Here is a 10,529-nt window from a genome sequence, read left to right as displayed (position 1 = left end):
AATCGAGTTGTTTTCTTGTTGTTGAGTTTTTAAAAACATAAGCCCAGCAAGCTATTTATTTCACTATACATACTCATTTCAATTTTCCTTGTGAGGTTTTTAACTAAAAGTTCAATTCTCTAATAGATACAGGGCTGTTCGGGTGATCGACTTCTTTGGCAAGCTTTGGTAGTTTGTGTTTTTCAAGGAATTTGCTGAACATATTGACCTAGAACGGTCCATAATATTCCTTTCTTATCCTTTTAATCTCTCGATCGATGGCTGGTAAGTCGTCGTTTTCTGGGTACGCACCTAAGGCCGGAAAGTCTTTCCTTTGAGACTGACGTTGGCTGCATTTCACACGATTTTAATCAGTAGCATTCTTTCATTATTGACCGCTTAACGTTTTTAATTTGCTCTTTCGCTCAAGAGTTATCTGAAGACTTATTTTAAAAAGCAAAACGGATCCGTGGTTACCGCCGGAGACTTCGGCAGCCCTCTCACAAGTCGGTGGCACTCCCAGACAGAGTCCGGCACGGATCTAGGAGACATCATTATCGTCAGCCACCAGGGTCTCCCTGGCGCCTACAGGGTCCCCTCCCGCAACAGCCCTCCGAGCACTGGGACCTTTTCCCACGGTCGACCAGACCCTGAGCCAGGAAACAGCCTCGACAAATTCAAGACCTGACACCATACCAGCTGTGCCTCTGACCGCAATGGCATCGAAGTAGAAATAAGCAAGGTCAACGAGGAAATCCAAACACTTGGCAACTAAAGGACACACTTCACGGTCACCTAGGAGTTGAAAGAGCAAGTCCCAAGGGAAACTAAAAAATAGAAATAATCATCGAACTGGATAAAAATGAAAATATAACATGTAAAAATTCATGGGCTGCAACAAACGGTGCTTAGCGAGAAATGCATAGCATTAAATACTTACATTAGAAAAGAGGAACGTGCCCAAATTAAAAAAAAATTGTAAGATTCTGCCTAAAGAACTAGAGAAGAGGTGGACAAGATAGACTCTAAGCAAGCAGAAGGAAGGGGAATTATAAAGACAGCAGAAGTCAGTGTCCCCCTAGACAACACGGAGACAATCGCTGAGATGAAAAGCATTTCTTTGAAAAGATCAAGAAAATCGACACGTCTCCGGTCGCGCCGCCCTGAACGCGCCCGATCCCGTCCGATCTCGGACGCTCAGCAGGGCCGGGCCTGGTTAGGACTCGGATGGGAGACCACCCAGGACGACCAGGTGCCGTAGGCGTAAAAAATAAAAAGTAAGGGATTGTAAGCTGACAAGGTCCTTGCAATCTGTGAGGTCAACCGAGGGTTGTCTCGCCTAAAAAAAAAAAAGAAAAAGAAAAAAAAAAGGAAAGGAAAAAAAAAGAGAAAATGGAGAAACTTCCGGCCAGACCGGCAGGGAGTGCGCTACAGACCTCGCACACGCCGAGAGCGTGAAGGGGACAGCACGGACAGCGGGGCACACGCACGCCCGGCAGCTGAGCGATGGGACGGTCCCCGGAAAACCCCCGAATATCCAGTGCGAACTAGATCATTTAAACAGCCCTGGGGCCATCGAGGCCGTGGAATTCACAACTTTAAAACTCCCAGAGAAAGCCGCTTGCAGCCCAGATGGTCTCATGGGGGATTCTACCAAACGTTTAAGGAATTTCACACACTCCCTTCCGGAAAAGAGACACACTATCTCCCAATTCATTTTGTGAGGCTGATATGGCCCAGACACCTTAGCAGACAAAAACAACACAAAATAAGGACCCGACAACTATCCCTCGTGAATATAGATGCATTCGACAATTATAAAAAAGCCTACACCACACCCAGGGGGGTTTATTGCAGGAGTGCAAGACCGGTTCAATATTGAAAAATCAGTGTAACCCACTGGCTAAAGAAGAAAACCCACACAATCCTGTCAATAGAGGCAGAAGAAGCAATAGACAAAATTCAACATCTACTCATGAAACTCGAAGACCAGCCCCAGTCAGCGCCACAGAGGCCAAGACTGAGGCAATTATGGACGAATCGGTCCGCTGAGTATCAAAACCGTTAGGTCTCGTAACCACGTGGGGCTTATAGTAGGGTTTCAGCTCAGCGAAGTGACACCTGTCCCCCCGTTATACATTAGAGGAGGAGAAAACCTTCCATCAACTCATAGCTGCAGGAACAGCACTTGGTGCAATTTAATACTCGTTTGCGATTCTTAAAAGCTCTCCTAGGAGAGAAGAAAGACTTCTGGATCCGATAAAGAGCATCTCCTTAAGAAGATGAAGCAATGTCAAAACGCACACATCACAGGAGGAGGGGTAGATGGCTCATCACCACGATGGAGAAGGTGTGCACAATATTCTATGAACGAATACACACACCACAGACTGGAGAAAACCTTTGCGAAGTCTATGATAAAAAGTTCCTGATATGCTAATCGCTCCTACAAATTACTGTGCAGGGAAAAGGACAATGTGACGGCAGAACGGGCTCGATGGTTCGTCTTTGCGGGCCACGGTCCTGCACTAACTGGGACTCCGGATTACATGCTGTGGGAACCCAGCCTAAACCCATAGTGGCTCTTGTACACGGAAAAGCAGAGCGGGTGGCTTCAGGCATGGCTCGATCCAGGCGCTCCGCCGGTCCCCTCTTTCTGCCTTGGAGGCTTTCCTGCGTTCCATCCCCAGGCAGCCTCTCCTCAAGGCCTGGCCACAGTCCCCCAGCTCAGCTTCCACATGGGGGGTGGCGGGGGAGAGAAAGGCCTGGCCGACCCCTCACTGACCTCGCCCGAGTCAACCTCAGCTGCCTGCACAGGCCGGCCGGTTTCCAGCCTCCGCTAGACTGAGTGGGGAGAGAGTTCGAGAAAGGAAAACCAAGACGGTGTGCTGAGGGCTGGCCCTGCGGGGCCCCCAGACCTGGGCTTTGACGAGTCAGTCGCGCAAACGCCAAGGAGCACCCCAGGGCGGAGCGTGGGAGCCCGCCCAGCCGAGCTGCGCGGAGGGGCGGGGGGAAGGCCGGGCCGAGAAGCAGAGCCAGGATGGGGACGGGGATGGCGGGGCTGGGCCGCCAGGCCAGGCGGGGGCCGTCGCCGGGGCCCGACGGGGCGTGACCGCCCCGGCCAGCAGTTCCTCACACAGTCACCCGCAGAGCTGCCGTCTGCCCCGGCATCCCCTCTCCTGGGCTTGTGCCCAAGAGAACCGAGCGCCCGCGTTCACGGCAGCTTTACTCGCCCGTCGCCAAAAGGTGGAGACAGCCCGGGGGGACCGACGGGCGAACGGGCGAGAACAGGTCCAGGCGCACAGGGACCGTCCATCGGCCTCAGAGAGGAGGGAATCCCGACACATGTCACTGTGCGGTGGACCTTGAGGACACTGCTCAGTGAAGGACAAATGTTGGGGTCCCACTTACGCATGGCCCCTAAGCAGGAAAGCCGTGGGGACGGAAAGGGCCATGGCCGCTGCCTTGGGCTGGGGCTGGGGCTCAGGGTGGGCCCTGGACTGCGCTGATGGGGGTGGCAGCAGGACCCCGAACCCGCGGAAAACCCCCGAACCTGCACTTGAACGAGCGAACTGTGTGGAACGTGGACTGTGTCTCAATAACGCCGTTCAAGAAAATGAAGACGAGGAGGACTCCTCGCAGCTGGGTGAGGGGGGCCCTGGGGGGAGCCACAGACCACCACCCTCCAGTCCCGGAGCCCACCCTCCCCCAGAACACGGGCCCCGCCCGGGCAGGGTGGCTGAGACAGAAATGACCCCCTTCCTCCTCCCGCCTGCCAACTGCCCCACTGGAGGGCAGGGCCGCGCTTTCTCGCGCTGTGTCCCTCCAGCCCCGAGGCCCGCCCAGCCTGGCTTGGCAGAGCTCACCGTCCTTTGTTAAGTGAATGAATGAATGGACGGACGAACAAATGAATGAGCGGGCGAGGGAGGGAGGAAATGGATGGAGAAGCCTGGGCGGGGAGGGCCCCCTGGCAGGCGGCAGCCTGAGTGAGCCTGTCGCTCCCCGAGGAGCCTGCGGGTGGCAGCCGGGCGACACGGACAGCCGGGACGGTTTGGGCGGCTGGATCAGGAGGTGGTGACGAGAGGGTGCAGCCGGGCAGGGGCGGGGACTCCCCAGAGCCGGGCGGGCCTGGCAGGGACGTGGCCTTCTAGGGTGAAGGAAGCGGACAAAGGGAGAGTTGGCGGAAATGCTTGCCAGGCCTGGAAAACGGCCGGAGAACCCCAGCCGGTGCAGTCCGAGCAGCCCTCCCGGAGGAGGCGCCCGAGGGCCCCAGAGACAGGCGGCCGGCCTGGCGGGACCAGAAGCCCGGACCTCAGCCAGCCTCGGGGCAAGGGAGGAGTGCAGCCGGCCCCTCATCCCGGCACCCAGCGCTGGGCAGGCCCTCGAGACGCCTGGGCCTGACATCGGCCCGTCACCCTGCAGACACCAGGGCACAATCCGCAGAGGGGCTGCCACCTGAGGAGGGGTACAGGCAGGGTTCTGGGGACCCACCAGGGCTCACGGGGTGACACGTGAGCAAGCCTTGAGGGGCCATCCGGTTCACGTGGTCTGAGCACAAGCTGGGGAGAGGGAAGGGGGTGAGGCCAGACCAGACACCAGTCTGTGCGGCCAGGAGCGTCCGCCGTCCAGACCCTCCTGGGGCCAGTGGGGACTGTGCAAAGGCAGAGGGACCCCCAGCGGACCAGGGGGCAGCGTGTGCAGAGAAGGCCCTGGCTGCCTTTGGTGTGCGGTTTGGGGGTGATCGTGGGATTCAGCGGGGACAGGGCTGGAGAAAGAGCGGTCTGCCTTGGCGCTGGACACCGGGTACTGGGGAGGGCCTGGGATGGCCTGGCCCCCGGGGCTTTGCACTGCCCGCCCTTCTGCTTCCGACGGCCCCTCCTACCCTGTGTGGGGCTGGGCCCTTCCTCACCCTCTGGAAGCCGGCTGCCTGCAGCCTTATTTTCCTGGTGACCCCCTGGTGACCCCAGCCACCACCACCCACTACAGGGGCCACCCCTGGGAACAGGGATGAGTGGGCGATTGGTTTCCTGGGGGCACCTTGCATCTTTGGGGGGGCCCCACTTCCAACGACAGGTCCCAGTGCCCGGGCTCGGCCCAGACCCTGTGGTCCCTGGAGGCCTGGTCACCGGGGCTCTGCAGGCCGCCCGTCCTGAGGATCCGCCGGGCCTCGCTGGGGTGAGGCTGGAGCCCGATCATTTTGAGTTCTGCTCTGTCTACCCTCCCAGCCAGTGTGAGCTGAGTATCTGAGGACACACAGCCAGAAGCACCGTCACCAACGGGGCACGTTTCCAAACCCTGGACTGGCTGGTGACAAGAGCGGTGAGGTGGTCCTGGGCCAAGGCAGGGAGTGTCGTGCAGCCTGCTCCGGGGAGTGCAGGCTGCTTCCCTGTGCAGGGGACTGAGCAGGACCCCAGCCACTGTGTGTGTGTATGTGTGTGTGTGTGTGTGTGCACGTGCGCATGTGCGTGTCCCTGCAGAGGCTGGAGGGGACAGCACATCTGCTTTGCACTCCGGGGCCCCACGTGGTGGGGCGCGTGGTCCACCTGCCGTTCGTGGCTGCCGTGTCCGTGAATTAAACAGGGTCTGACGGGCACCGTCGCCCCTGCATTTTAAGTCTTTAAAGAAATGTTTCACTGTGGTAAAGTACAACAGGACATAATAAATAACACGATAATGTAAACACGTAGCAACTCCGAACACAGGCGCACATCACCCGTGGCACTCCCCGAGGACGCCCTCCCCCGCACAAAGGTCGCAGCTTCTGAGGGCGCGGATGGTGGCTCGCCTTTGCCAGCGCTGAAGCAGCTTTGGTTAAGACACACACCACTGCACACCCAGCAATGTCAACGCGGCCGTCACCCGTGCTGGAGACCGCAGCGGCCGTGCAGTGGTGACACCTGATAAAATAAGATGCTCCTTATTTGACGCGCACAGTTCGGTGGCATCGGGCACATTCACAGTGCTGTGCGGCCGTCACGTCACCACCGTCGTCTGCAGAGCTCTCTCATCGTCCCGAACTAAAACTGTCCCCATGAGGCACTAACCCCGGCTCCTCCCCCGCTCCTGGCACCTGCACCCCACTTTCTCAGGTCCTTCACGCACGGGGCTCACACAGGACTCATTCTGCGTCTGGCTTCTTTCACTGAGCATGACGCCCCGAGGTCGCTCCGTGTTGTGTCAGGGTCCCCTCCTTTCTGAGGCCGAACCCCGTGCCATTGCCTGGGTGGACCACATTGTGTTTATCCGTCCGCTCGTCAGTGGACGCCGGGGTCGTTCCCACCGGTGGCTGCCGTGCACCTGAGTATGCTCATCTCAGTTCTCGGGGTCGGTCCCCACAAGGGGCATTGCTGTCTTTGGCTTTTGGGGAGGCCCGTCGCTCGAGTCTGAGGGTGACGTCAGCCTCTGCCTCTGTGGCCCCGCCCCACCGGAGGCCCCACGGGCCCCTGGGCACCTTGCACTGGGTGGGCCCGGACGCCGTCCGCAGCTGCGGGAGGACCGCAGAGCCTCCCATCTCCGCTGCGTGGCCACGTGAGACTGGGCGGTCCAGAACGTCAGCGAGGTGTCACCACGCTTGATGTTTGGGGGTCAGAAGGTCAACCAGGGCCCTTGTGGGGGACCCCGTGGCCTGCGCCCGGCATCCTCGCCCTGGTGAAGCCCTCGCTCCTCGAGCGCAGCTGACACGCGGACGTGCCTCCGATGGGCGGACGTGGCAGGGACGATGTCTCTCCCATGACGAGGTGGCTGCCGTCTTGCTCAGCCCCCAGAGAGGAGCCTTGTCCGCAGCCAGCAGCCAGCAAGGGCCCAGGGCCTGGGACAGCCGCAGGGAAGGGACCCCCCACACGCACTCCCTGAGACGCTGCAGCCCCGTCAACATCCGGGCCAGGTTTCTGACCCATGGGACCTGCGGGATAATACGTGCCCACCGTTTCGAGTGGACAGGTTGGGGACAATTTGTTCTGCAGCAGGAGGTAGTTAATGCGCCAGGTGAGGACCCTGCGTCCAGACTCCTGGGCGTCGCGGCTCCCTGGGGCCATCCCTGCCTCGCAGCCTGCTGTGCAGCCGCTCTGGGGCCGACACCCCACGGCACACTAGGGCACTGGCTCTGGCAGGACCTCCCACGGCCAGCCCTGACCCCAGGGGGACATAGGGCTTCTCACTGACGCCTGCGGCCCCTTCAACCTTGTCAACTGCAGGTTACGTGATCTTGCAAAATAAACCCGCCTAGCCCTCCCCCCCCACCCCAACCCCCTCCCCCGGTCCCGGTCCCTCCGCGTGTGTCGCCTTCTTGCTCGATACTTTCCCAAGGCAAGTCCGGCACGTCCGCCTTGTCACTGCAGGCCGTAGTCATCCCCAAGCTCCCCGGAAGCACGCTGGGGCGTATTAGGACAACTCCAATTGTCCTTACCAGGATGCAGAAAATATCCCAAGTCAATCAAGTCTCCCATTCAGCCAATGCGGCCCGCCCCTCCCGCACCCTGGGCGTCCACTCCCCCCTGTCCTCCGGGGTCCTGCAGGCACACACCTTCCCGGCTGACACATGCCCAGTCCACAGCTCCCTGCCGAATGATTCCTGTCCACCTGACGCAGGCACGAAACCTCCCCACTCAGGCCACACGAGACTGGACCCCTGCCACGGCCAGAAGCTCAGGGGGGCGGGGGGCTGGTGAGACAGACACCTGGCTCAGGTGAGAGCTCTGGACGATGCGGCCTGCCAGTGGGAGGCTGGTCTCCAGCAAGGCCTGTGGCCACTTCTGCTGGCCAGGAGGGTCCAGGGGATCAGAGTCCCAGGGTCTCCGACGCTTCCGCCCGACGTCCTGTCTGGGTCGTGGGACCTGCGCTTGGCTCTCAGGGCCCCACCTCCAGCACGGAGATGGACGGAGGTGGGACTGTCCTCTCCTTGGAGGCCCCACTGCCCCACGGTGAAGTCACCGGCCTGATCTCCTGCACCGTCTGCCCTCTGGCCTCAGGATTTGAGACTCCAGAGGCTGCCCCGGCGGCAGTGCCATGTCCTGGGGCCGTCGTAGCGAGTGCTATAGACACAGCTCAGCTGACAATTATCACCTCCCTGTCTGGAGTCCGGCTGTGAGGGCCGGGTGTCCGCAAGGCTGCCGCCCCTGAGGCCTCTCTCCCTGCAGAGTGGACCCGCCCTCTCCGTGTACCCCCAGGGTCATCCCTCTGCGAGTGTCTGTGTCCTTGTCCCCTCTTCTCATAAGGACACCATGAGACTGGACTAGGGCCCACCCTAGTGCCCTCATCTTAACTTAATTGCCTCTGTAAAGACACCGTGGCTCTCCTGTCCTCGGCCAGGCCCCCTGAGCTCTATGGAACCCCAGCCTCCTCGTCACCCCCACCCCGCTTGGCGTGGCTCATCCTGCAGAAGCCCAGGGACCCTGCCCCTGCCATGCCCTGCCTCCCAGCCCTGACGGCCCGCATGGGGCCTGTAGCTCCTCTGTGTCCACCCGTCCCTGAGCTCTTGGGTTGAGGGCTCCCTGCCCTGCTCCTTCCTCTGTGCCCCTGCCCACCTGTCCCCTGACCATGCCAGCCTTCCCCCAGCCCCCCTGCTTTGTCACTGACCCAGACCTGGCCCCGTCCAGGGCTGGAGGGGACCCTGGGCCCTGTCCTGCCACCACCACCCTCTAAGTGGCCTGATTTAATCGAGCCGTGCTGGATGCCACCTAATGGAACTTAGCAGAACCTAATGACCTTGATAGTGGCTCGGGGCAAGAGGCAGCTGGCGAGACAGAGGCCAGGACCAGGCACCCTTCCCAGAGGGTGGGAGGGTCACTTGAGAAGGGAACAATGGCCGTGGGGGGAGATGAGGACCCAGTCAGGCCAGCCCTGGTTTGTGCAAGCCAGGGCCACAGCCCTTCCCCTGAGACAGGCTCCGGGAGCCCAAGGGCGACCCTGGACCGGCCGCTTTACCTCTGGGGCCTTGGACTCCCCATCTGGAAAATGGGGTGGGGACTCCAGCCCCGCACAGAGGAGGCCAGCGCAGAGGCCAGACAGGCGATGGGGCCAGGAGGCGGACTGGAGAAGGTGTCCAGGGACAGAATGAGCTCAGAGGGGGTAAGGTAAGCCAGGCGCTCAAGTTGGCATCCAGCCCGGACCACGGCGGCCAGCGGGGTCTGGGGGGGAAGCTGAGGCCAGCACCTGCAATGTTCCTTTTGTAATAAAAACAGAATCGGGGAGGTGATGGACGAGGCAGGTTGGGACGGTAAGAAGGATGAAGACGAGAAGGGGCCCCAGGGCGAGGCCCCCGCTGCCCAGCCAGGCCCTGCCCGACCGTCCCGGAACACCGCCCACACGGGACGGGCAGCGGGAGGAAGGGACAGGGGCAGGCCCTGCTCCAGGCGCCTCTGAGGCCATCTTGCCCACGGTGCCCAGAAAGGGCACACACCCTGCACTCCTGCCCCAAACCTCCAGTGAGGGGGACTCACAGCGTCCCACCCCTGAAGGCGGCTCAGCCATCCTGGAGTCACAGTTGCTTGTTGGCTGACGGGTCTGAGGGTGCGCCCTTCGCCCCCACCCGCATGGATCTGGGGGTGGGCAGTGGACAGACTGCCCCCCACGCCCACCCCTGGGGCCTCTTCGGGGTTCACGGCCGCCCCTCGGCATGGCCCCTGCGTGTCCTCACTGCTGCAACTCCTCCACGGGAGACTTGGAGAGGGCGGCAGCCCCCGGGGGCTCCCACGCTCCCATGGACACGAGTGTGCACACACGCGCACACACACAGGCACGCCTGCTTATGGACACGCACGTCCTCCGCCCACATACGCACGTGTCCAGACACCGAGCAGCCTGTCTGGGCTTTGGGAACACCGGGGTGAGAGGGGCACCAGACAGTAGGCCCCGCAGCCCACACGGCAAGGTCGGGGTGCCAGGAGCTGCTTGGGGGGTCCTTGGCTATGCATTTGTGCTACTGAAGAGCGGGCTGGGAGAGGCCGGTCCCACCCGGTGGCCACAGGGGGACCTCTTCCTGCTGCCTCTGCAGGAAGCGTCACCCTCTATCCCAGATACACCCGCCCCTGGGGCAGTGGCCTGGCCCCCTTTCACTTTGCTTTAAGGAAACGCGGCGCGGCCACACACTAGTGTCCCGAAGATGGGCAGCTACAGAAACTCTCACCTCTGCGGGCAATGCGACACCGGCGACCTCAGAGGCAGAGCGGCATCCAGCGCGGAGCCCGGCTTTGCAGCTGAAGGCCCCCCTGCGAAGTCAGCTTCCGGCCCAGGGCTTCATCGCTGAGGCCACCCAGTGCTGTACCAGCTCCCAGACAGTGGGAGAGCAGCGGACACTTTCCAGCTCCGTTTGCAGGGCGGGCGTTACCCTGATCCCCAAAACACTTTTCCTATTACAGGAAAACAAAACTATGCTCCGATCTCCTTAGGCGCAAAAGTCCTCAATGAAATGTTAGTGAATCAAATCTAGAAATATGTAAAAAGGGGAACAGTTTGTGATGAAGTGATATTTATCTGGGGACCGGTGGGCCTCTGCCGGTCAGGGCACCCTGGGGATTACAAGGTGCAGAGGGGGAAGGGCCTCTCTGAAGCCC

The 10,529-nt window shown here is 60.7% G+C and overlaps 1 pseudogene; it reads left to right on the top strand.

Annotated features, from left to right (window-relative positions):
• Window positions 1-1,124: 1,124 nt before the first annotated feature.
• LOC120600427 (uncharacterized) lies at window positions 1,125-1,243 on the top strand (annotated as a pseudogene).
• Window positions 1,244-10,529: the final 9,286 nt, after the last annotated feature.

The sequence above is a fragment of the Pteropus medius genome, unplaced genomic scaffold (genome assembly GCF_902729225.1).
Source record: "Pteropus medius unplaced genomic scaffold, Ma_sr-lr_union100, whole genome shotgun sequence".
Lineage (NCBI taxonomy): Eukaryota > Metazoa > Chordata > Mammalia > Chiroptera > Pteropodidae > Pteropus > Pteropus medius.
This window is presented reverse-complemented; position numbering and strand designations above follow the sequence as displayed.